Source organism: Tympanuchus pallidicinctus, unplaced genomic scaffold, assembly GCF_026119805.1.
Source record: "Tympanuchus pallidicinctus isolate F22 unplaced genomic scaffold, pur_lepc_1.0 scaffold10, whole genome shotgun sequence".
Classification (NCBI taxonomy): domain Eukaryota; kingdom Metazoa; phylum Chordata; class Aves; order Galliformes; family Phasianidae; genus Tympanuchus; species Tympanuchus pallidicinctus.
This window is the reverse complement of record NW_026294619.1, coordinates 9,315,856-9,343,768: the sequence shown is the minus strand read 5'-3', so window position 1 is coordinate 9,343,768 and position 27,913 is coordinate 9,315,856. Positions and strand designations below refer to the sequence as shown.

General features: G+C 37.1%; 1 long non-coding RNA gene across 1 annotated transcript; it reads left to right on the top strand.

Annotated features, from left to right (window-relative positions):
* Positions 1 to 1,504: 1,504 nt before the first annotated feature.
* Positions 1,505 to 15,587, top strand: LOC128091288 (uncharacterized). Its single transcript, XR_008211331.1, has 3 exons — positions 1,505 to 1,647; positions 3,408 to 3,496; positions 15,364 to 15,587. It is a non-coding gene; the product is annotated as an uncharacterized LOC128091288 (long non-coding RNA).
* The last annotated feature ends 12,326 nt before the right edge of the window (positions 15,588 to 27,913 follow it).

Sequence of the window (27,913 nt, the reverse complement as noted above, 5' to 3'; positions counted from 1 at the left end):
AATATCAGTTACCTGACAAAACCATTGCAGAAATGGCTACATTACAGAAACTATTAAATACATTGTATGACAGGGAAAGACTTAATGTGTTTGGGCTTAATATACTCCTTTGTGCAGTGATAACTTGGGAAATAGATACTATCCTAAATATTCCCAGCCTGTTGATCTGGTTGGTATGTAAAGAAAAACATGTAACCATTTATATAAACTGCAATAAAATGCCTCTGTCACTTACGAAGTACAAAGAAAGCCTCAAGGAGCTGTGAAAACGCTTAAAATGTCCAGTCCCGCACCAGCTTTAAAGGGATTAAAGTCTCTTGCCCAAATGAAGGATTATAAAGATGAGCATTGTGAATCTGGTGGGATGTTTGAATAGTTTCTGTTACAGTTAGTCTGAGACAGGTTTGCATATACTGAGGAAGCAAGCACAGACTTCTTTTGAAGTGTGTGTTTAGCAAACTTCTTAATCCCGGGGGAAACTTCTGTGACATGGAGAACAAAAATATCATTTATTTCCTTGCAGCATTAACAAGACACTTGATAGTAAGAGATATAAGAAAATCTGAGTAGTTTACTTTAAAGAAAGAGCATAATTCCTGTCAGCATACTTCAAGAAAAGTACATAGGATGCTTAGAAAGTAATGCCTTCTATTTATTTCCATGAAAACTACAACAGATAGAAAGAATGCAATAACATAAATTGATAGAGAAACCTCTCAGCTACAAAGCACTATTTTTCAACATAGTCACCAACATTAGAATTTTTTCCAGCAATGAATAACCTGTATGCTGAACTCATAAAAATCTGCAAGGCCCTCTAGTACATGGCTCATCATTCGTGTTGCCATTGTCACTACTGAAATGTACATCCACTGTTTCATCCCAATAAACATTCAGCAAGCATTGATGAATGCCAATGGATGCAATATTTTTTATATGGAGAACTTCAATTACATAGCATTGCATCATAATCACTTCCATGTCAGAGGCTATTTCATCAGACTGTCCCTCTGCTACCATCTGTCATACAGCAACAAAGAGTAAGACAACATTAGCAGGAATGTTCCGACTCTACTGCTATACCAGTAACAACTGCCTCTGACATTGCAGGCAAACATAACAAAGTAGCAGACATTACTTTTGGAGTAGACCTTGTATATCTCATTAAATAGATTGTTATTACATAGCTATTGGTGCTTGTAAAGAATACTTGGCTAATCTGACTTTTCAGTCCATAGAGAGTACTACTGAAACTGTGTAAATGAAGCAATTAAAGATGGTAGTGTGATGGAATATATACTGTATAGTAACTATTGAATCATGGCCTGAACCTCTGATTGGTCACCTGAGGCAAGCAATGAGTCAAACAAGAGCACAGGTGAAGGCAATTCAGCTGTGTGACCGGGAGGGATGGAGCCTGGCTCCACCTCTCCTAGAGCCATGTAAGGACTGACTGCCTCAGAGAAAGGGTCCTTTCTAGAGATTGCTCCCTGTGGAGTTTTGTTTTGTTTTGTTTTGTTTTGTTTTGTTTTGTTTTGTTTTGTTTTGTTTTGTTTTGTTTTGTTTTGTTTTGTTTTGTTTTGTTTTGTTTTGTTTTGTTTTGTTTTGTTTTGTTTTGTTTTGTTTCTCTGTGAGTCTAGGATGTGGGTAAGCTTTTCCTTTTGTTTCTGATTATCTCTTTCTAATGTGACAATCTTTCTAGCTATACAGTCTGTAAATGCTGGCCTAACCACTCTGTATATTTGTTCATTATACAGCACGTATGGTCTTTAATGGATGGGCTTAATTGGTACATGGCTTTATAGTAGAGGCTACAGTCACAGTTTCTTTGAAAATGTTTGCTTTTGGATTACTTGATATTAAAGAAGTTTACAAACAGTGGGTGCAATTAGAGAAGCAATCTATAATGGTGACGATATCCTGGTGGATCTCATCCAAAGCAGCTGCTGAGACCACCTTTGTGAATGTTGTTTTGGTTTGTTTTAACATTTTTACTTGACATTAAAAACTGGACAGTAACTGAAAGTGGCACCACCCATATTTGCATGAGGTGTCTTAAACCACTGGAGTCAAGTCTCAAGTGCGTTGCTGCTGAAAGGATTGTTATTCAACCTGAAGGAGTCTGTTGTGGAAATTGCACTGGGAAGGTGCAATTCCCGGAGCCTTGGAAAGGGAGGAAAAAAATCTGCAGGGTATTAAAAAACTATGAAAGAACAACATGCTTTTTGCTGAGCTTAACATCTACCTGAAAGGACTAAAAGATGACCTTGTACTAATCTAAAATAACTTTCTGTTACTGCATCTTCTTTTTACTGTCAGCAGGCAAGATTTAAGATCTCTTTAACTGATTTAAGAGGCTATAAGAAGATTGGTCCTCAACACCAACCCCAACGCCACATGCTCAATCATCTTTTTTAAATTTACAGCTTTGCTGTACTTGGACAGAAGGTTTTCGTAGTGGTCAGCTGAATTCTATAACCAAATTACACAGTTTCATAGCTTAAACATGCTTTTAAAGTAAGTAAGCTTAGATGGAAATTGCACTCTTACTTAAGTGCAAGACTGCCTTTTTATTATATAGCTTTTACAAGGACAGCATCTTTCAAGATTTTTTTGCATACAACGTGGAGTGCAACTCTTAAACTTTGTAAGAAAATCTGTTATATTCTGTGGTGGACTGAGTGGTGTATCACTTGGTAAGAGTAGTTTCCTTTAGTTTATAAGTGAAATATAGCCTAAAATAGTGAGAAACATTTTAAACTGCCTCATCACCTCCCTTTCACTTGCCTAGCTTAATTTTATTTCTTTTCAATTGTCTGCTTTTCTGCACTCATTTATGAAAATACTCGAATTAATTCATGTTAAAATTGATCAAGCAGGATCAGGACTGTGATCCAGACCTATTGTGCCTCAACACAGATAGATCTTCTGGCACAGAGTAGGAAAAAATGATACTTTGAAATTAATAGAATTATTTGGGATGAATACGGGATTATCTCTTTAAATATCTCTACGGTTCTGTAAAAATGTTAGTCAAAATAGACAGAAGTTGTGCTAGTACTTCAGAGGCAAAAAACTACCCTAATTTCACAGCTTTCTAGTGACTGCTTTTAGCCTTTTTACTCAAACTGCACTCAGTATCTAAAGGTGAAGTGCTCTTATATGGGCTGTTTTTTATGTGGCTAATTTCTATCTACTGGTACAATCTACTGGTAAGACATAAAACTGAACTGCACCCCTATTGCCAAAGTCAGTAACTAGAAATCAAGTTGCTTAAATTACTTTCACCTACATTAAGTGCACTCATTTAAGAAGGGCTCAAGAGGGGCTTCAGAAGTGATGTGCGAATGTGATCTCACCATTACAGGATGAGATTTTTGGTGAGCTGTCATTCTGTCTCCATCTAGAGTTGTGGCCAACTGTTACAGGCAAGATGGGATGAACGCTAGGAGAAACAGAAGGATAAAGAACTACATGAGCTGATGCAGCTGAGGAGGTAGGACTTAAAAGCAAAGACATGGACTGAAATATTCTTTTAAGATGTTAGTGTGTCAAGGTGGGTATAAGTGTATTCTTGATTGTCAGAGTGGTAGTAGAAATTTAGTTCATAATCTAGAATGTTTCTTGAGGAAGAATAGTTTGTTTTGAAGGTACTTAGCAAAATTCTCTTTTTTTATACTGTGGAAAGTAACTTCAAAAATTGAATGCGTATTATTCTATCATGCCTATACAGAAGTTGGAGTCATAACAGCTGGAAAGTAGGCAGCATGAAAAACATGAAGAAAAAAAAAAAGTGGTGACGTGAGGCCTGTTGAATTTCTAGCGTAGAGCTGAGCTCTGAGAAGACAGAGGCACTGCAAGAACTTCACTTGTTAACTAGGTGGGAAGAAATGGTGGTGTGGATACACAGAAGTAGGCATTGGTGCATCCCTGGCAAGGTGGTTATTTCCCAGGGCAGGATTCAAAATCCAAGGTTGGCCTTGGGTTGTTGAACATAAAAAAATTTTTCTATGAAGATTCTTTCTGTGATTTAAGCTGTAGTAATGCATCTTTCAAATAGTAAAGGTGGCAACAATGTGTGCAATAAGCTTTATTCTTATTTTTTAAGCTATTCCTCTTGTCAAAAGAAGCAGAATGACCATTAGGAAAATACATTCTATACAGTATTTGCTTATAAAGTCTGTCAAATTCTAGCTCTATTTTCACTACACATTTCAAAAGAAAATGAGTTACTGAATTTAACACTCTGCTAGATTCTTCTTGGTAGAAGTGAATATTGTAGGTGGAAATCCTAGGATAGGATAATTCGTGTTCTCCTTGGGAATAATGAGATATGGGTTGCAAAAAAAATTATTTTTCTACCTTAGATTAAAAGTTGGTTTGAAGTGTGAGTAATTTTCTTCTCTTTCTAGGTAGGAATAGTAAGGTATAGAAGAGAAGAGTCTAGAAGTATAAATAATAAATATTCTGGATCCCCTACGGAAAGCAAGTGACCACAGACTTAGAGTTATAAGACCTTTCTTCACCTTTCCACCTGCTTGTAGTTTTTCACCAAAACACATACTGTGCTGTGAAATCCTTTCAGACCCAGACCTATGCAGTACATTTCTTCATCTTTTTTCCTTAATGATCTCAACGCAGACCATGTTGAATCACTGCAGTTGGGAAGTATGGCAATGCCATAGGGATTAGAAATGGAATAAAATAACAAAAACGTCTCAACTCATTACTGATTTTTATCAGCTGTGATACAGAACAAAATGTCATTGGTTTCAACTATGTTTGCACTCAGTCTGATATCACTTCCCACAGGACATCTGCTGGACGATTTAATTTTGTCACACTGGTAATTGTTTTTACCAGGGGAATCAGCTAAACGCAAGTAGTTAATAATAGGACATGTCTGCTGTTGTGCTGTCATAAACATCTTCTATCTAGATATAAATATTTTGTATAAGCTTAGATAATAAAGAATTACTAGGTTTCTGAAGTTTGTATATATGCCAGTGCAGCAAAGGGTAAAAACATTAGTCACATTTCTCTGAATACATTAAGTGAAAATCTAGAATATCTTGCTTGTTAGATTGTAAGCACATTTCTGTTGTTTCCTTTTGATTAGAAATATGTGATGTCTATAAGAGGAAATGGATATAAGTTGAGGTTAACAACAACAACAAAAAAAGTAAATTTGAATCTCCAACCAGTAAAGAAGTCACATTCTCTAATTGAACTTGCCCATTAGAATAAAAATTATGTGAAGGTAAGGAAAAGTATCTAACAACTAAGGCAAAAGAATAGAAGAAACATTAGAAAAAACATAAATGGTAACACATTATTTCAATAAAGGAATAAGTGAAAAATCCATGAAGGAACAGCCTATATTCTTAATTGACTTTTCACTGTTATTTTTGGAGACTTGCTAATCAAAACACTGTCATTGGCTGTAAATTGTGTATTATTTTTATCTTCCTTAGTCTTCTAAATTTTGGACGTTTGGATCATTTGAACACTCCTAAAAGCTTGAAAAACAAAATGATGGGAGTAGGTAAAAAAAAAAAAAAAGTGTTTTATCCATTTGTCTTTCAATTTAAATCAGACAGTTTTTCTTTCCCTTGATGGTTACATTGTTCAAAGAAAAATACAGAAATATTGCTGCTGAAATACGAACTTCAGAGTTCTCTATGTGTCTTAGCCACTAGCAATTTGTCACTTTCTTTTAAGGACATCTGGGTCACTAAAATTTGAGTTTGAAGTCAATGTACTTGGACAATTAAAACTTCCAAGAGTTATTTTTAGGCAAACCTTATGTCAGCAGGCTAAGGGGAGACATTCACCATCTACTTCAGCAGACTCATTTCTTGGGTGCAAAGACAGTAAATCTTATGATAACATCATCATTGTCTCAGGGGAACACACCCTTGAAGACATGTTTGATTAGGAGCTAATAGCTGCACTTTGTTAAGAAGTCTAGTCCTCATATTCAAGTGTTGTCACTTCCAAATAGCATTTATTTCTTTGAATGAAATGTTGAAAGTGTTTTCACTCGAAATTTACTTTTTTATCTTCAAATAACAGGGCTATGAAAGGTTTTAAAAGTAAGAAATTTGAGAATAGTAAGTATTCATATTTTTATTTCTTTCGAGTATGAAGAAGATAGCAAATAAAATTCTTTCACTAGTTCTCTAGACTGGCAAGGATCAGACCTGAAGGTATTTTTGTCTTACTTTCATTTATTGAGCTAAAATTAGCAACCACCTTAAAGCAAGTTTGACGTGCTGTCATTCTTTTTAGCCAATTCAGCAATTCATTGTAAATAACAGCTTTTAAATACTGTAATCATTATAATCATTACGAATGCTCTGTTAGTCTGGTGCCTTGCATTGTTTTAAGATCTTCTTTGGAGTAAAGTCTTGGATTGCTTTTTTTCTTTCCTAATAGCTGAAAAGATAAATGTATACTGTCTCTTGTAGAGACAGCACTGTTGACACTGAAAAGGGTATGTTTTTCATTTTATCTTTATTTCTTTTGTTTAAATTCATCTAGATTTTTGGCGCAAGCTTTTCATTTCTGAGCATCAGAAATATTTGTTCTTGGTTTGGTCCTCTCCCTTGCCCCTATTCCCTTCTAATTTTAAGATACCTTCATGTTACCTTGTGATATTACATTAGTAACTACTATTTTCAGCTCAGCAATTGTTTCCAATGAGTTCTAGCTAAAAGATTTCACATTTGCTGGTAACTTCACACATCTCTGATAGGGAAGCACAGTCATCCCTGTTCTAAACCTCAAGTTTTACTAGCTTTTTTTTAATATACTTTTTAAGGTAGGAATCAGATTAATTAGTGCTTATACGACTGATGTGACAGGAAGGATCATTATTTCTGCTTCTGTTCTCTGGAGAGTTGACTAACTCTGTTGTTAAGACTGTGCAATATTTTCAGGCTCAATATTCTATTCTCTTGGCAGGTGCTTCCCCTATCTTTCTCATAATTTCTTAGTTTTTCTGAATGTACTCATGTCTTCTACAAGTCCTGCAAGAAAGTCCACCTTGTTGCAAATTGTAAAATTACTGTGAACATCTGAATGTGTAGTATTTTGCCTGCAGCATCTAAGAATCTTATGTCTATTGAAAGTGTTTTTTTTATAGCTTTGAAAAAGTACAAGCTCACTTTTACAACAATTTAAGCTTCATGTTTAAATTACTAAAGAATTACAGAATAATATTTCTACAAGTAACAGGAACATGTTTTTCTGTAGTTGAAAGCCAAGGATTCATATAAAAAACATATCTCACTTCATCTTTTTTATTATTATTATTTACATAGGAAACTATTTACCTGTTTCAAAATTGGTTCTAATTTACTTTTTTAACTAAAGCCAATATTCTACTGCTTCGTTTTTCTATTCTGTAGCAATATTTGTGTTCCCTTTAATTTACTGGAAGATGCAGAGCTGAAATACTCTGGTTTTCAGGGACTTCCAGCATCAGCATGTGTACTGTCTGGAGGAAGCTAAAATGTTTTTGCTAGATGCCATTACTACATGTATGCAAGCATGGGCAGCTAATAATTATAAACTACTTTTGTGTTAACAGTAAAACAAACGTCTTTATTTTGCATCTTGAGGGTAGAGATTTGAGATTTGATTCATGGCTTTACACAGTTCTGCTAATATCAAGAAATACTTTAAATAAAATCTGTCTGACATCAGATGAATCACAGATGAATTTTGATTTTTTGCATTTTTACAATGTAAGTTTGATAGGCTGTGCTTTCCTCATTAATGACTGTTATTGTGCAACATCTGTTAAGAGATTAACTACACCTGGTAACTATTTTAGATGCATAAATCAAGTTAATAAAGACTCCCTTTTTAATCAAAAATAAATATGAAAATCACCACCCTAGTAAATCCAACCACCTTTAACCATTAAAGACATAATTAATTGCAAAACAAGTTGTGGTTATGAGTTGTTGGACTTCATATTCATGTAATGCTATTATGAATTAAAATACATCATCATTTCATTAGATTAATTTTATCATTGGAATTCCAAACTGTTTCTTAAGCAGTGTTATGTTTATAACTTGCCTTAGACATACAGAGTCAATCTGAATAACATCACATTTCTACTTTTTCGCTTGTTCTACTATACTGTACTACTATACTACTTGTTCTACTATAGAATAACTATATAAATACTTGTAGATATCATTTGGAATAGGCTGTAATACTATGATTGAAATAATTATGCTTACAAAACAAGTTACAGTCCATGGATAGAGTAAGATTTCTATGCTGGCATCTCTGTTTAGTTATGCCATGAAGCCCCAGGGAAGGAGATATTTAAAGTATAACTCGCATTCCATCTGAAAACTTGCAATGCTGAAGTCTCATCTGCCTATCTACCATTAATACTTTAGGCATTGATAGAAGACATTTAAATTCCCTCTGAAAGAAAATTGCAGAATACTGTTTTGTCATAGCTGTTGAAATGTGCTTGTATTATAAAGTGGTTGAGAAGGTTTGATAACACTGGCCATGATGCTATTACTGGTTGCCTGGCTTCATATAGTAACTGGACACATAGGCACCTCAAGGTGTTCTCATTTTCTGTGACAGCTGAAGGATTTCTCTTCCATTACAAGCTCACTGACAGGATTTCATGAGAGTTAAGACCTCTCTCGTGCTAGTATATGCTGATACGTTCTTGATCCTTGTATTAACTTGAAGTAAGAGGTCTAAATTTGTCTCTGGGAGCCTTTCAATAAAAGAAGTCACAACTAGGCACAGTTTCTAAGGCAACGTCTACTTAATTTTAAGCCAGAACATTTATGATGTAACCTTCATATCAGTATTAGTGTACCCATCCTCTGGATACTCTAGCTTTTTCTCAAAGCACTCACCAGGCTGAACTTCTATGAACAGTGAGGACAAGGAAGTAGGTCTCACTTTCTGAAGATGTACCAGAGAAGACACTATTACACGACTAATATGAGGAGCCTGAAAGTTTAAGTTCTCTTGATATTGGTACTTGGAGGTGGAATGTACAAAATCTACAAGAACAAAATTCATCTACATGAAGTGTTGCTAGATGGCACTCTTATTTTTTGGCTCTAGGTGGCTGAATGTCATTCAGAACATCAAACTGGCTGTGGATGATCACTACCTCTCCCTGGGATGAGCAGGGTTCCAGAGGTGGCCTGGAGCTATGTTGTTGGCTACTGAATGAGGACATGCCAATCCTTTTAAATAGTGATATAAAGCAGTGTTCTTAGAATATTCTTATAGAGTTGGCCTGGAAAATTCAAGTATGAGGTCTGGATTGAACAAAATATGGGTTCTTCAGTTGTTTCTTCTCAGAATTTTAGTTGAACTGTCAACAATTTATCTTAAGCACATTATTAGAGGTACGATTTTTTGTAACACACTGATACATCTGCTCTTGCCTGCCCCAAAATGTTACTGTGCTTTATCTGCAGTTCTAGTTAAATTCATTAGACAGTAGGCATTCAGTATTCTTTAGCAACTGTTTGCAGCTTCTCTGAAAAGCAGCAAACAGTTCTCTGTGTGCTGCCAGCTGAGATCTGTACCCCCCTGGAGAAGCTGGTAATGGTTAGTTTGAATAACCAGGACGGACAATGCATCTGTAGCCTCTCTGATTCACAGTGACACTGAAGATTAACACTTCAGATGTTACTGTGATGTAATTGCTACGTAATAAAAGTGGAGAACCAAAAGTTTATAAGGTGATCTGAAACTCATTTTGTATCAGCCTACTGCTAGCTGAAAAGTTTAACACTTCACAATCTGAAATAATATGCTTCTGCATGATGCTATCAGTACACCTGGGAACAGAAAAATGATGGGAGTTTGGGCATTTGGATGTATAGTAAGTTGGCTGGATATTGGAATTAGAATTAAGTTCTAAATGATTCAGGGTGTAATTGTCCATGTGGAAAATCAGCATTCTGTGCCCTAGTTGAGCACACATCTCACCCGTCTGCCCTGAGTAGCACAATGTGATCTTTGTGATATAATGATGTTCTTGAAACAGAAGTGTTGCTCTGAAATAGAGCCAAGTCACTGTGTTGTATGCTCCTGGGTGAAGTTGGGCTGAGAAGTGAAATGTGGCTGAGACAAGTGACAGACTTGTCTTGTGTAGGATATGTAGCCTGTAGAGTGAGTCAAAGCAGTGAGCCATCTTCCAGTTCTCGTATGCTCTCCTTTTTCCTTCGGATGCATCAGTACTGCACTGAGCCTACTAGTCTTATGCAGTTTCAGATAGGTCAATAAGGAGTACTACATAGCCTAAAACCCACTGATATCTTTAAAATTAATAATTCCTATACTGGGAAACTGGTAGATTATTCTCTGTCATGACTTTGGCACTCAACATCTAGCACTGTCTTGGAGAAATTTGCTGTTACAGATCAGAAATGAGCATGGGCGAGGCTGGTTTCAACCGGCATTTAGTATGACTTAGCCAAAGAGAAATTCTGTGCATAACTATAGGCTTACTTTAGATGGCATGTTTAATTTAATGTACCTAGGTGTGTTTGATTTACTAATATAGCTACAGAATTTTCTTACTGTTGAATTTCCAAACTTTCCCTACTAAGAATAGAGACTTAAAGGTCAAAGTATTTTCAGGCTACCTGAGATACCTCTGAGAGATTAAGCTTGTGTTTTTGACAAGTTGGATGATGGGTACGTAAAACTTTCCTGTCAGTTGTGACAGGAGAAATCTTGGCCCGAATACTGCATCATCACCATAGGGTCATATTTTCTCTAGTCTTCTGAGCAGGTAGCATACATGCTCTTTCACTACAACAAAGTGCAGGAAATATCTAGTATTTGAGGAAACTTGTGATGGCATGATTGGAAACAGGAAATAGGTGAATATTTGTCTCAGATTGTATTTATATGTGCTGAGGATTCGCTATGCATGTGACATCTTGTGAAAATAAGCTTTTTTTTTTTTTTTTTTTTTTTTTTTTTAATTTAGAGCCTGGAATTCCTGGGAGCATGGGACTGTAGGAAACATTACCATTTTGCTGGATTCTGACTGTTAAATATATGGGTTGGAAAGCATAGGTGGTTACTTGGAATAAGAGAAGTTGTATAAGAGAAGGGTAACAAAGCTGGTGAGGGGTCTGGAGCACAAGCACTCTTGTGAGGAAGGGCTAAGGGAGCTAGGATTATTTAGTACAGATACAAGGAAGTTCAGGGGTGACCTTATCACTCTCTACGACTACATGAAGGAAGATTGTGGTGAAGTGGGGGTTGATCACTTCTTCCATGTAATTAGCAATAGGACTAGAGGATGTGGCCTCAAGTTGCACTAGGGAAATTCAGGTTGGATGTTTGGAAATGCTTCTCCAAGACAGTGGTCAGGCACTGGAATGGGCTGATCAGGGAGGTGGTGGAGTCCACCAACCCTAGGGGTGCTCACAAAAAGTTTAGATGTTGTATTGAGGGACATGGTTTAGCGGGAAATATTGGTGATTGGTGGATGGTTGGGCTGGATGATCTTAGAGGTCTTTTCCAAAGTTAGTGATTCTTTGATTCTTTGCTTTGCATGTTGCATGCTGCCTCGGCTCCTCTACTCTGGCAGGTGGTGGAGATGGTGTTTTCCTACTTGAGTAGTGGTGTGGTGAGGGATGAGAGTCCTGACCATCTTTACTTCACCTTATTCTTAGGGTGCTGGAAAGATTATGGTTTGTCTTGGATTTAAACATGCAGTTATGTTGTATAGAAGTAAAAAACCTTAGCTTGTGAAGTTGAATCTGTAAAAAATCAGGAAAATTACTTAGAAAAGGCATTTGCTTAATTCAGGGATTAGTGAATGCACAGAGAGGGAGAGGCAGATGCTACCCAGGAAGAACTGCAGACAACTGAGTATTCCCCAGGTATTCCCTTGCTTTGTCCCTGTTAAGAATCTTAAATAATGCACTGTGATTCTTTGATGTGCCTCCGTTTAGATCTCAGGATCTCTATCTATAATTTCCTGGATTTCATCCATTTGAAATGGAAACTCAATATCTCATTGCGCTTTCTATATATTACATTACAGGTTATTGTATTTAGCATTCTAAGAATGTCCAGTATGTTCAGATTTAATGATCACCAGCTATGAGCTGCACCTTCTTTGAAATAGTTTTTGTTATAAGAATATTGCAGTTGGGGACAGATATGAAGTCAGTAATCAAGTTTAAAATATTTAATTCCAGTTGAGCAAACTAATCATAAACCTTGTAAGTACTTGGATACAGGTCTTGTATGCTTCAAACTTGTGAGTAAAGGTTAGTAAATATACGTATTATTAGGGTTTCTCTTTAGATGAATACATACTGTTAAGATTTCTCTTGAGACGATTAAGAAATTCTTCTCCAGGATTTGACAGGATTTTTTCAAATGTAAGTATTTTTGATGAAATCTGGTGAAATTCAAAAATGGCAGCTTTTCAGGCAACAAGCCTGAGGGGTTTAATACAAACATAAAAGAAACAGTCAAAACTGTGCGTGTTTATATGAAGGCATTGGAATGCCCTATGTGCTACTTAAGTATGTTGTGATTGTAATTATTTACATTAGTCTAAATATTTATGTAATGCACAACTGTGTAAGTACTAGGTGCTAAGTAGTGAATGAATGTTTTCTTTACAAGAGAGGTGAACATTTCTTTGAGCAGATGAGGCCTGTATGTTTTTAGGAGAACAATTTTCATGTTATTGGTTTTTTAAAAAAGCATGCACAACAATATCCCAAGGAAACATTTGTTTCTTCTCTTTTAATTCATTTATATTGTACTTGTCAGCTGGTCTTAAATGCAGTACCAAAAGTAGCATTTGTAATTTCTGTGTTAATTTCTTTCTGCAAATTGGAGTGAGCTTTCTCATCTTTGGAGTAGACCCAGACACCAGTCTGAAAGAAGAGATAAAATCAGTATTCCTAATTATTTAGACAGTGAACAAATGAAGACTGGTGAGCAGATCTTCTTAGTTCTGATTTTGCCAGAGTTGCTCCATATCCTTTTACAAGAATCCTTACTTTGCTAGTTTTAAGAACTGGCAAAAATAGTTACCTACTGCAGGAAGGGGAGGAAGAGATCTTCAGTCAAAAATATTTTCTAGAGCAAGAAAGAGACTTATCTGAGCCTATGATGGCCTCACCCATGCTTCTGGCAGGCATGTCGGCATCCCCAGGTTGCAGAGCCCAAGTCTGAGGCAGCAGGAAATTCTCATGTGAAGTGCTAAACTCATTCTTGGTCTGAATGTAGTGCAGGGTTATGTTTTTCACTGTTGTGCCTTAAAGTCAGAACAATCAACAGATTTATTTAAAACAAAGATATTGTTCCATGCATTAGAGCTTTTTAATTTTAATTTTAGAGATTTTTAAATTACTTTTCTTCTTTTGCTGCCATGACTTCTATTAAACTGTTTAGGCAATTAATTATGGAAATCAGTTCCTATACTGGCAAAGAATGTGTGTGCGTGTGTGCGTGTGTGCGTGTGTGCGTGTGTGCGTGTGTGCGTGTGTGCGTGTGTGCGTGTGTGCGTGTGTGCGTGTGTGCGTGTGTGCGTGTGTGCGTGTGTGCGTGTGTGCGTGTGTGCGTGTGTGCGTGTGTGCGTGTGTGCGTGTGTGCGTGTGTGCGTGTGTGCGTGTGTGCGTGTGTGCGTGTGTGCGTGTGTGCGTGTGTGCGTGTGTGCGTGTGTGCGTGTGTGCGTGTGTGCGTGTGTGCGTGTCAACTGGAAATGAATAGAAAGCATACTGACTAGAGAGCATGAAGTCTTATTGATACCTCTTGCAAAGGGCAGTCTTCTCTTCCAATACGTCTTTGACTACTAGCATTCTTTTTTTTCCCTGCATTCCCACATACACAACCAAATCTTGAAAGGGGGTCTTAATATCACTAAATTATAACATGCCTTTGAAAACACAACAATAAAGCAGTGAGATACATCAATAATTTTGTCAGAAAATGAGGAATTGTGACACCTGACTTACAGACATTGCCGTGTTACCCTGTGGCTTTTGTTTCCAAGTATTTGTGAACAGACATGAGTGACAGGCTTTGCATTTAGGAGGTAAGTAAAATGTCAGCTGAGTTCTTCTGAGTTTTTAATGCAGCTTTTATGGATAGCCAAAGCTCACAACCTGAGCTGTTTTTCTTTTGAGGTTCCTGGGAAGGGAATTGATTTCTACCTGTTATGTGGGAAGGTGATGTTTACTGTGAGCACTAATTGATTTGATGGGCCTATCCTGAAAAACAGGAGGGTCTTTCAGAAGATTTGCGACAGTATTTTCTTGCAAAATAGATGGAAAGGAATGTTCTTTTGTGAGAACTTTGCATATTAGTAGACATTGTTAGATTCAATGAAGTTGATTGGAAATTCAGAACAAAACTTGAGGCTCTGAATAAATTAGATTAAAATCTAAGACAATACTTGCATGATGCCCTGTGAGGAAAATCTGTAAACTTTCATCCAGTTCTCCTTGCTGACTGAGGTTCTGTTCTCATGTTAATGTTGCCAATAGTGAAGAATTGTGGGAACAAGAGTACAGAGTGTATGTGTTATACAAGCAGAATTGTGTTGAAACAGTCTGAATAATGGTATTTTGTATGGGATGCCAGCCAGCCCTTTAGTGCTTACTGCTACTGCAAAATTGCTTGCTAATCCTGCACCAACAATTGTTTTTCTAAATCATGTTGGAACTTTGATTTCATTGTAATACGGCAAGGCTAGAGCAGTTTGGATTTGAGGCTCGGGACAGATGGTTTGTGTCATTGGAAGAAGGGTGCTTTGTAATGGTGCATCACACTGGAATTGCAGATGACAACACCTCGTTCAAAGGCCGGTACTTTGAAAGAGATGCACTGCTGTCCAACACTCTGTACTCGGTTCTTACCCAATAAGCTGGCTGTTACTGGCTCAGATACTGATGGCATTAGGGACTCCTTTGTCTTAACTACTGGCAGCTTTTTTTTTTTTTTTTTTTTTTTTTTTTTTAGCTTTTTTTAATCCCAACGTTAAAAGGTGACTTGTGTCAAAGTTGTAAGGGAGAAAAAAGGAAAGTGTAGTTAGTCTGGCCATTAGTGCCTTGAATTTTAAAATTTGACATGCCACCTTGCCTGTCAAAGCGGTAGCATAAGAAAGTCAAGTTTTAAATACTGTGGATTCAAATAGGCCAGATTTCTAAGCATTTAGATGGTAAGGAGATACATTCAGAATAGCTTCATTGTTCCCTAAAATCCACCCTGAACTATGTTACATTTTGCTGTTCGATTGCTGTTGTTTGTAAGTGCAAAACAGCTACAAAAAGTGAAGATTGGTTTCTAATGTTTGCGTTGATGTTTCAGACTGGGGATTTCACAAGGATGGCAAATGAAGAAAAGCTTGCTTTTGCATCCGGCAGGGATTATATTTGTTATGAGATCAGAGAAAATTCAAACAAATAAAAACAAGCCATTGCTAAAAACAACTGAAGAGTTATGCAATGATGCAAATGAATGCGGAAGTACTTAGTTCTGTGGATAACTGCCATAGTAAATCATCTCTTGACTTCAGTGGAAAACAACACATCTCTGGCGAGCTACTCAGGTAAAAGTATCCTGTGTCAGAATCCTTCTATTATACTTCTTTTATTCTTTTTGTTGCTTTTTAACCCCAGTTGTAATGGAGGGTGGTGTTTGTTTTTTTTTCTTAACTCCTAGAGCAGTTGGGAGCAAAGCCTAAACTAAATAGGGCAATGGTGAAAGATAAATGGTTTGGATCATTTTGAGTGTCACTAGGTTTTTATTAAAAATATAAGCCCAAAAAATAATCTAGTGATTATTTTTAAGGTAAATGTCACTGGAAATATAATCAAGGGCTTAAAAATGCTATTTTAACTCAAAGTTACATAACTTAAACCTTTTAGTTTATAATAATTTTCTGCTTTTGCTTTTCATTGCTGTGATTTTCTTATTGCTTTACTGTTGAATTATCTACCTACCGTATAGAATCATACAACAGCTTGGGTTGGAAGGGACCTCTAAGATCACCTAGTTCCAACTCCCTGCAATAGGCAGGGGCACCTCCCTCTAGACCAGTTTGCTCAAAGCCACATTCAGCCTGATCTTGAATGCTTCCAGGGAGGGAGCATCCACAACCTCACTTGGCAACTTGTTCCAGTGTCTCACCACCTTCGCAGTAAAGAATTTCTTCCTAATATCTAATCTAAATCTACCCTCTTCCAGTTTAAAACTATTTCTCCTTGTCCTGTCTCTACATGTCCTAACAAAGGGTACCTCCCTAGCTTTCCTGCAGGTTCCCTACAAGTACTGGAAAAGACCCTATAAGGACCCAATTCAGCCTTCTCTTCTCTAGGCTGAAGAATATCAACTCTTTCAGCTTGTCCTTGTAATGGAGGTGCTCCAGCCTTCTGATCATCTTCATGGCCCTCCTGTAAACCCACTCCAGCAGCTTGATATCCTCCTTGTATTGAGGGCCCCAGAACTGGACACAATACTCCAGTGGTTTCTTATGAGAGCAGAGAAGAGGGTCAAGATGATCTCCCTCAACCTGGTCATCATGCTTCTCTTGATGAAACCCAGGATACAGTTGACCTTCTGGGCTGCAAGCATACTCTGCTGACTCATGTTGAATATCTCATCAACCAACACTCCTAGATCCTTCTCCTCAGGGCTGTTCTCTGCTCAACATGTATATTTGCTTGGGATTGCCCCAACCAATGTGCAGGACCTTGAACTTATTAAACTTCATGAGGTTGGCATGGGCCCACCTCTCTAGCCTTTGTAGGTCCCTTTGGATAGCATCCCTTTCCTTCTAGCGTGTCAGCTGCATCACTCAGCTTGACATCATCTGCAAGCTTGTTGAGGATTCATTTGATTCCACTTTCCATGTTGTACAAAGATATTAAATAGCACTGATCCCTGAGGGATGAAGCTTGTCACCAGTCTCCACTTGGACACTGACCCACTGACCACAGCTAAGTGTGGTCATCCAGCCAATTCCTTATCCAGTAAGTGGTCCATCTATCAAGTCCATTTTTCTCCAATTTGGTTAACAGGATGACATATGGGACAGTGTCAAATACTTTGCACAAATCCATGCAGATGGCATCAGTTGCTCTTCCTTTAGCCACTGAGTCTGTAACTTCATCATAAAAGGTCACCAAGTTTGTCAGGTATGATTTGCCTTGGTGAAGCCATGTTGGTTACTACCAATCACATATTTATTTTCCATGTTCTTTAGTGAGAGACATCCCATCGCATCTCAGTGGTTCCAATGATGACATAGCCCTGTAGGCACCCCATGCTCCGTGCATTAGTGTACAGGCATTGGAGTTGGGTCCAGTTGAGGCTGATTTTTCCAATTGGAGTTCCCTCATTCTGCACTTTTGGTGGTGCCTTGCTGGACTGTGATACAACTGCAGGCCTAGGGCATCCATTACCATCATCAGTCTCAAAGTGGGATGGTTTGAGGATTCCCTCCCCTGGCAACTCTAGTTTAAAATCCTCCTTATTAAATCGGAGAGCTTGTTACCAAAGATGCTCTTCTCTTTCTCTGAGAGATGAAGGAATTACTTAAAGTAACTGATGCCAGAGTATCTGTGAGTGCTTAAATACAACATATAGATTTCAAAATGATAAAATTAAAGAGTTGCAAACTGAGGAAAGAGCAAACAGTGGGGGGACTTTTAGCACCTTATCAATGATAGGATATACACAACACTGCCAAACAAAATTGAAAATATAACCCAAACACAGTTTAATCATGAATTTTTTAAAAAAATGTCCACACTCTATTTCTTGACAGTGCCTTCTGTAACTTCTTGTTTATCTCTAGTTATAGGTCACTTCTTAGTCATCTGCTTACTTCTAACTAGTTAAATCCTTGGCTATACTTTTATCTGACTTAGACATCTTTATCTTGTACTCAGGCTTAGAAATGTACAGATAATAGAATTTAACGAATAATTAAATTGCTTTTAATTAAAAGTCACCAAAAAATCAATGCTGAAGGGGCTGTCTGTTAAGATTACATGCAAGTTAATAAACATTCAGTTGTATTGCTCATTAAGAGAATTAAGAGAATGTAATGTTACTGCTCAGCCTTTTTTATAGTCTGTCTCAAGCCTACAGAACTTCATCATAAATCAAGTTAAAAAAATAAAATTTCTTATAAAGCTAAACGACCTAATATATCAATGTTTCCAGATAAGATCCAGCACAAGCTTCTCTGAAGATAGGGAGCATCAATCTTAGGTGATTCATTTCCTCGGCTTCTCCCAATACAATTTAGTGAACACATAGTGTCTGGAATAAAGACTTTTTCCCAAAAGGCTGAATATTTGTACTAAGATGTATTTATGAAGTACAAAAATTGCCTCATCTCTTGCATAAAAGCTATATTTGAAAAATGAAATAAGCATCTTAACATTATTTTTTTTTTTTAATGAACCATGTCTCTCCCCCCCCCCAAAAAATTGATTTTGTCTCAATAAAGAAATCACAGGGGACTTATATTATGGTGTCAACCATTACATATTTTACTGTCCTTCAGTTTTCTGAGAAATCCTTACTGTCAAATTCACAGTATGCACATTCACATTTAAGAATCCTGACTTCTACTTGCCCTAGCCTGAGGACAAGAAACTGTGGTTTGCTCAAAAGAACTGAGAACTGAGCATTCGCTGTTTTGTTTCTGGCATAAGTTGCTTCTGTTTTCTGAGTGAATGTTGAGAAAAATACTTATACACCAGGAAATATTTTTAGGAGTTTGAATGTGAAGTACTTCAATAACCTGAAGTTAAAAGATGAAACTGTAAAATTCCATGTGGCCACTTTTCTCAGTTTACAAAAGAGACGGCCAAAGAGAGATTTGAAAATACTCATTACAGAGTTTCTGTCACTTACTGTATTGTAAAGCTAGAATGAAACTTTTTTTCTTTTAATGAGGTGTGTATGTTATCTAGAGGAGTGTACATGGGTGGAGTACCTCTCAGACTCTCTGGAGATGGGACTTCAAGGGCAGGGAGCCATCCTGGAAGCAGCAAGTGTGCATCTTGAGTAGGACACATAGACTTGGTCAGTTGCAAAGAGGGCAGCAGGAGGAAGGTGAGATTTAATTTTGTTTGTATTTCGTGCGAAAAGTGTGAGCAGCCAGAAGTGTTCTTGGGGTAGTGACAAAGAGATGGGTGACAATATCATACTCAACAATTAGAGATGAAAAAAAGCTGCAGAAAAAGAGAAATGCTGATTTTAAAGCCATTATTTCTGAGCATATGCAGTTACAGTATTATGGCAACCAAATTTAAAGTATCAGTTACTGCTTACAAAATAGAGAGATGGCTTTGCTTATTAACTACATTAGGAATCATGAGCAAAAGCTGCCAAATTTTAGCCGATAGGCAGGTTTTCAAGACACAAGCTACTAAATCGCAAAAAGTTATTTGACTAGAAATGCTGGTATGCCTTTAATGATACCCAATGTATTAATGTCTGATTATAGCTTGGTTCCTTCTTACCACATTATGTCTTTTGCAATGGCCCAATTCACAAATGACAATTAATGACATAAGCAGTATTATGGCAGACAACTGACTGAGTTAGGAGGCAACAGTACAGATTGAAAGGATTACCTGTCACTTCATTGTGCATCAAAAAGTTCTCCTTGATATCTTATGTTATTCAATAAAAAATCCAAGAGGACTGTTGCCTTCATTTGCATTGTTAAAAACTTTCTCATACAACATATATATGAACCTGTTCTATTTAGAACAAACTAAAAAAACTGCTAAAGAATATGTTTTGCAAGTGCAATTTACTAATTCTTCATTAAATTAGTGGAAAAAGATAATCTGATGTCTACATTTCTAAATATCTGATAGTGTTCTTGGGATTACTTTCACAGTGTGACTGTTCGGTTGTTTTCTGATAGCTTAGTACTCAGATATCAAAAAGTAAATAACCTACTTAGAAATCATACTTTGCAGCCTATTCCAGCATACATATCTTACTTGTAGAGCAGGCTTAAGGCCAGAAAAATAATTTTTAGTTTATTTTTTGCTCAAAATATAGTGGTTGGTGCTCAGCTCCTCCTTGAAGCATTTTCTACTCAGCAACATACACTCTGAAAGAATGCATTGCTTACACTACAATCACTTTTTGTTTTGGGTGGTTCATTTGTACTTAGGATCCTAAAATCAGCTCAATTGTGCATGTTCTACTCTCAGACCACTTCCTAAACACAACAGGTGAAAAAGATGTCTGTTTTTTGTTTGTTTGCTTGTTTTTATCTGGCTGGATTTGTATCTAAGAATGGACTAGGGAATAGCATGTCTAAATAAAACAGGATGGGAAGACCTATATTGTCCAACCAATGCTGACTGAATTGGTGAATTGGCAGCAGTTAACAGGGAGAAGATCCTTTGACTTAGGAAGCTGAGCTTGCTAGTTCATGTCAAGGCAACTGCTGAGGAGAGAGGACAGGCTGCTTCTTGAGCAGGTTGGCCAATCAACCTGGGTTTCCAATAGGTTTGAATTTCTCATCCCTATGCCTGTCACTTCAGATTCTTTTTGATTTCTTTCTCAGAAAGAAATCCCCTGCTTCACAGGGACTTAACACCTCTCCACTGAAACTCTTCCAGCCTGTTTCAGTGTCTTTTGTCTAGCTGGACTGAAAACAGCCCAGAATTTGCCTGCTTTGGTCCTGTATGTATGTTTGCTGTCTGGCTGCTGTCTCTGGGGATGCTCAAGAAGAAAAAAATAGCTGAAATATTACTGAGGGTTGTCTTTTCATCTCTTTAGACATTTATTTGAATCTCTTGTTTCCAGTGCTGCTCGTTTCCATGAAGTGGAGACATCTTCATGCCTTGGAAATTCCTCCACATATTCCATGTTAGGTACAAACATTTCAGAAAGTGCAACACTTTCAGTAACTCACTGTACCTTTGTTTCCTTGGGTAACCAGAATGAGAATAGAATTTTTTCTTTCTTGGATTTTATGAGTAAATTAAGCACATAGCAGTGGATGCTTTCTGTTTAAACAAAAATGATGTAACTAAAATTGCTAACTGCTTTTAGCTTTTGAAGCCCTTTTTCTTAGCTTCATCCTGGAATCCAGGTAGAATCCTTTGTTATGCTTTTCTTTTTTACTTTTTCTCCTTCTGAGGATCTTGAATCTCCTTAAAGTAAAAACAAAAAAGAACAACAACAACAACAAAAAACACTTTATTTATTTGTTTATTTTGTAGTGCTATTGTGAGTTTATTTATGGCAGGGATAAAAATGGCTAATATTCAGCAGTCATAACTACTGTGAAGAGACAGTGACTGATAATACCTTGTAAATCTCTAGGCTAACATGCCTGCTGCCAGTACTGCATGCATCTACTTTTTCAGAATAACATCTAGCTGCCCAGAAGGAAAAAGTTACTGTTAGCGGAAGTAATTTCCAAGGACATAATAGTTAAGAGGGAGGGCATGTCAATTTGTCCTAACATCTTCCAATGTATGCTATTTCATTCAATGTTATCCACTTCTCAGGCAAATTAATCCTCCAAAATACAGGGGTTTTTTTGTACTGAACATAGCTGTTTTAATGACTACTTTCTATGAAGATGATCATCAACCAGAACACTGATAAATACACAATTTAAGACTTCTAGTACAGAAACAGCTGTTTAGTATCTAGCAGTTTCATGTGCTTAGTCAGAAAGAAATTATTTCTGCCCTATATTAACCATTTTGGCATTCCAGGATATGCTTGGTCTTAATAGCTGCCCAGTATCTAAGCAAGAAGAGCAGCTTGGATTTCAGGCCCTGAAAGCTCTGGCATTCCTTTCTTGTGCTGTCTCCGAGTTCCATGTGGTGCCTTTAATTGTGAACAAGTAAACATTAGTCTGGTGGCTTGAGCAATTCAGTAGATGAAATGAGACAGAAGCTGTCTCTGCAGGTGGGTTAACAGCTGCTGCCAAGTGCCTCTCTATCTTACTATCTCAGAACAAGCCTCAGAGATGAGGCTGAATAATTTCCAGTGTCATATGAAGACTGGAAGCAGCAGGAGAGATTTGCTCTGATTCTTATGAAAAAGATTGATGCAGTGTTTTCTTCTGAAGACTTGAAATTGAGATGGAAAAACACTTCATTTGTTTCTTTTTCCAAGTAATTGTATTTCAAATCTTAAAGTAAGCATGCAAATGCTGGCCTTTGTAAGTGTAGTTGCTGGCCTTTGTAAATGTAGTTGCAAGTAGTAAGCAATTAACTCTCTAAATGCAACTACCTCTAATTTAGCTATCAATTAATTTCATCTCAGTGCCTCAAATACTGACACTTGCAAATAAGTAGGACAATCTGTCTGGAACAAATAGCTTGTGAATGTAATTCCCTATCTTATTTGCAGATACTTGTTCTTGACAGAAGCTTTAAGGAGGGGAGAGAAAGCTGCCATGTGGAAATAGCTTTGGCAAAATAAATGGATAAAAGCTCCCTTTTTCCTAGTGCAATCCTTTTCCTTCCCCTTCCCTTCTTTCTGCATATTGGCCAAGCTACTACTACTTCTGTACCCTAGACGTGAGATTCCCATAATTAGCAAAGGGTCAGCAAAATTAATTAATTAATTAGGAAATAAAGGAGACTTGTTTGGAAAACAAAACAGAATCTTTATTGTTCTTTTTCTGAGCTGTCTTTACATGTAAAACTGTTTCATGGTAAGCTGACTTTTACAAATTCGTTTTTGCTCATCTCAGTAATCGAAAGAGGGACATATTTTCCCACACAGGGGGCTATTGCATCAGCAGGCCATTTCTGTTAGTGCATGTCTGTGACAGGAAAAGGGTTGCTTTCTAAAAATCCATAGAAAGCAGATGAAATATCTTATCTATGCAACTGAATCTCGAGCTATGATCTATCTGTCTTTTATGAGCTAATGAGGGTCACAGTGGGTCAGGATTAGAATGGATACTTCCAGGAAAAATAGAAGTGCAGTTGGAAGTAGTCTTTAGTGCACCAATAAGTGGTACTTGCCCTTTGACTCAGTGATACAATATAGCACGACAGATACCATAATGGTCTATTCAGTCTCCTAGTTTGGTGTCCGAACAGATCAGTTATATTTAGTGTAGAGCAACATAAAGATTCACTCTGGTAGGTCTGTCATAATACAATTATATGACTTTTGACGGACAACAAAAGAAATAAGGAAACATATTTTTTTCCAAATCTAAACTCTTTAAAAGTAGGTTGCTGAAAAGATTGTTTCCTTACATAGTGTAAAATTGGTGGGTATATAACATAGAATAAATAAGTAAATAATAGAACATATGCAACCTTCAGCTAATGCAACTGCTAGTTCACCTGAACCTCAAAAGTATACCAGAAGGATCGCTCTGGGCATGCTTCCCTTCTCGGGCTCTTTTTCTTTAGTACTAGCCCTGCATCTCTTCCTGAGACGAGACAGAAAGTTTAAGGGATATTTTCATAACCCCGTGAAACCAATCTTTTAACAGTGTGGTTCTTCCTAAAAAGATTTTTATAAAGCAGAAATAATTTTGTTTTTTAATCAGTAGCATTTAATAAAACGAGCATGGCTAAATGCAAGGAAGTTGGAAGCTGGCACTAGAGCATGGTTCATTAAGAAAATAGAGATAAATCTTGAGTGTAATGGGGAAGGCTTTAAGGTCGCTCTAATGCAGTATGTTGTAATCATAAATCCATTGATACAATGAGAAAGTATACTCAGCTAAATTTTCTCATAGAACAGGTGGATTTCCTTGACTCCTCAGTGCTTTTCAGATCCCACTGCTCAAAATGTTTAATGATCCCAGTTCATATTCATGATATGTTGCAAAATTATCTGATTATCAGATGGCAAGAAGCTAGACTGAGAATTGGATCTGACCCTATAAATAGTATTAAAACAAATATTGCTGCCACATCATTTCCCATAAGAGCTCTGTTTTGAAATAATATATTTCAAAAACTTTCATCTGTGTTTTTCATCTATGCATGATGGACTTAAACCTTCTCTTGACAGATATATTTTCAAAGTTCTGATTTCAAAATATCTTCCAGTTTTCTTAGCATTCACATGGAAAATATGCAGAAGTTGACAACTGAAAACAGAGAAGGGAGACACTGAAATAAAATCTTTGAGATTGGGCTTGTCTGAGAAATTGAGTATGCATGTAGTAATGTGAACAACACATGTTCTAAAAGGCATATTTACAAAAGAAGCAGTAGGACTTACTCCTATCTTTGTGCAGTGCTTCAAAACAGTTTTCTAAGCTTGGCTCAAGGTAAAGATTTCTTTTCAAAGTGAAAATTTTAGGAATTCTTGCCACCATCTTCACTTTGTTAATGATTTCATGAAGCAGCTCTTCTGTTTTCATTTCATACAAAGTGCAACTTTAAACCATCATCAGAGTCCTTCTGTTAGGCCTGAATTTCACCCATGGCAATGTCTTCTCCCTCATCTCTTTATGGGTGCTAACGTTAATAGTTGCACAAAAGTCATTAGCAAAATGTCGACACAAATAACCTCTGCATTAGCAAAGAGCTTTTGGTCTCCGAAGTAGAATCACATTTCCCTAGGTGTGTACAGAGACCAGGAAAAACATTGACTGAGTATTTACAGAGTTCTAAGTGCTAAAAGTGGAGCTTTACAGAGAATCAACATGAGCATTTCCCATGCAATCAGCCTAAGATATTGTGGATTCAAAATAATATAGTTTACCTCCAGGGCAGCTTGAGAAAAGGTGAGTCTGGGATGAAGCCATCTATGTTCCTCATGTGAAGGAAGATCCTTGGTAGCAATATATGGAAGTAGCGTGGTTAACTCACCTGTTCATTGTCAACACAGATGTTAAGGATACAGGCAGACAGACAGCTGCTTCTGAATAATTTTAGAGGCACGTGCTGGGAAGCAGTGTTATCTTCAAGGAAAAATCTTCCAGGGACTCAGTATCTGGAAGATTTTTTGACTGGTGAATGAGTTTGATGCTCAATTCTTGTTGCCATTTCAAAAGATATATCTGATAAATCCAGATGTTTAGTCATAATGATGTGTTGATGTTCTGTGAGGATACCAAGTGAGGGAGTTCAGTACCTACCAAAGGGAGGTTCAAAACAAGCCTTTTGTTTAAGACAGGCTTTGTGTTAAATGGTGTATAAAAAGTGAGGTAAAGAATCTCTCTCAAGCATGCAAGTTTCACTTAACATAGATTTCTCAACACTTAAAGGTTCCATGACATGGGGGAGGAAGTGTAGAAGTGGCATAGATGTAAATCTACAGCTACTCTACAGAGTTTGTGTATATTAAATCAAATGTTTGCACAAGTGTTGACTGTATCGGTAGGTGAGATGCCATGCTACAGACAGACAGCCTAGACCTGCCAGTCTAAATCTTCAGACCTTCTGTTTTGCTTTGTTTTTCACTCCCACTCCCCACTCCTCACTTCCACAGCTCTTCCTTTAGCTACATAATGCTGAGATAAAACTTTGGGGTTTTTTTTGCTTTTAGTTGCTTTGAGTTGTTTTTTTTTTGTGTTTGGTTTGCTTAAATAATAGAGCATGGCAAACAAGGTGTTAGATGAGGCATGAAGAAAATTCTGATACTTTTTAATATCAGCTGTTAAGTTGTTGAATACATGGCACTTCACAGGGGAGCAGGCAATCAAGTTAAACTTTAATGGTAAAACCACATTGTTCTGTTACACCTTGCCTTTCATCAGCAATGTGATAAAAAAAAGAGGTGGTCAGTTTGCTGGAAACACTACTACTGAAATAGGAAATGACACACTGATTACCTTTTTGGTTATAGAATATATTCAGATAACTATTCTTTAGTGGCAGAAAAGCTGGTGTTCAGTATGGCTAGAAATACTGGCATAGTTTGTGCAGAATTTTTGAGGAAGTCTACAGCTTAAGACAAGCAAACTGTATTATTAAATCTTGTGTGGGGAAAAGGCATGTGCATCTAATTGAGCTTAATAAATTTGATTTTCTAACACGTATTTTTGGCTATAGATGTACATACTGTCTCAGAGGCAACGGAAAATAGTAAAGTTAATTCACTGCAGTCACATAAGACAGTTGTGCTCATGGTTAAACTGATTATATTTCTTTTTTACATGTATTTGTTTCTTAATGTAGAGTCAAGATCTCTCAATGGCACATACTGTGGAGATGAGTGCTGCAGTCCTAAAAAAGAAGAGAATTTTAACAGAAATGTTGCCAAAGCAGAGCTAGCAGGAGCAGCTAAGAAATGACACATTTAAGATGTTAATTTTCTCAGCAGCAGTCAGATGATAGGAGGCCTGTAATGGTATCCGTGAAGGGGAGTTAACAGCTGCTGTCTGCTCTTGGTGGACGACCGTATTAGAGCTGATTCCTCAGGCACAGTTAATTAGTGTACATAGAAGAATGAGCTGTAGAGGATGGTGGCATTTGTCATTCTTGATCTACAGCAGGCATTTAAACCACATTTCAGTAGCGGAATCCCCAGAATGATTTTCTATGCGTCTGTTTGTGTCATGTTGTAAGCTGTCAAAACCACAGTCTGAACTAGATGTTTATCACAGCTTCTGCGGTCTGAAAAACAAGAATCTCAGTTAGTTTGCTGTTACGGAAATAGCAAGTCACATAGAAATGTCCTGGAAAACAGTCCTAATGTTTGTGAATACTTGAAAAAGCTTGTGTATTCTAAAGAGAATATACTTACGTCCTCTGCTAAATCTACACATTACTGGTATCATAAACAATTACAACTGCAGCATGCATGTTAGATTGTGTATATTACAGTTCATTAACCAGCCCTCGGGCTGACTAATTGTGCCAGATGGTATAATTTTTGTTTATACTTGACTTACCATGAGTGTTACTATCTTGATTCTGATATTCATCTGCACTAAGCTGAGAGGGAGGAAGGGTTCCTAATTCACAGGTGCCTTCACTGAAAAGACCAATTGCAGATGGAAACATTTTAATGAGTTGTGATTCTAGATATAACAACAGGAATGTGAACAACCAGCATTTGCCAAAGCTGATACTGAATAAAACAACATCACCCCAAAATCTTCTGGTCAGCCTTTGAGCATGCTAGCTTGGATCTGTGGGGAGATTCATACTCATATATTGGTGTTTTGCAGCAGTGCAAATTAATATTTATGTATGAGTTCATTTTGATTATAAATCTCTAAAATAATCACCTTTTACTGTGCTCAAACAAATGTGGTATGCTTCAACCTACTTTGCTTTCTTCCTAGCCAAAGACTGACACTTGAAAAATTTGCCTCCTCGTTACTCTCTCCCCCTGAGCTGGTCCATGTGTATGAATTTAATGAGGATGAATGTTAGATTGTTTTTGTTAGAGACTCTGTAGAACATCCTGTGTTCCCTGCTGACTCTTGGAAGAGAAGTGTTTTGTTTGTCTAAGTAATTTTATCATAACAGGTAAGCAAATCAAATCAATTCCATCAAAATTTTGCAGAGCAGTGAGTGGATCCACTTCATCCAGCTTGAATTTAGCTGAAGAGGTGACTTGCAAAACCTGGTGGAGCACTTCTGTTGGAGTTATCCCTTCAGTAATCTTCACATAGTTTGGAGGTTGTGATTTCAGAGGAGAAGAATGATTACCCAAATGGTTTCATCAAGTACATCTTGTTCAGAAAAAAAAAAAAAAAAAAAAAAAAAAAAAAAATTGTAGCCAGGAAAAAACCCTTTGCTGAAAAGAAGGTAATAAACTGTTACAATCCTCTTATTCTGCAAGCTTCCTTAATGTCCATTTGGCCTACAGAACTTTAGACCCTTTTTATGAAAAGGCTGTATTCACGTGATGTGATACTGCAGTATGCTTGGCTGTGTGAAACTGTAGAAGTCCAACACTGTGCTCTGAGCGTTCCTCTGCA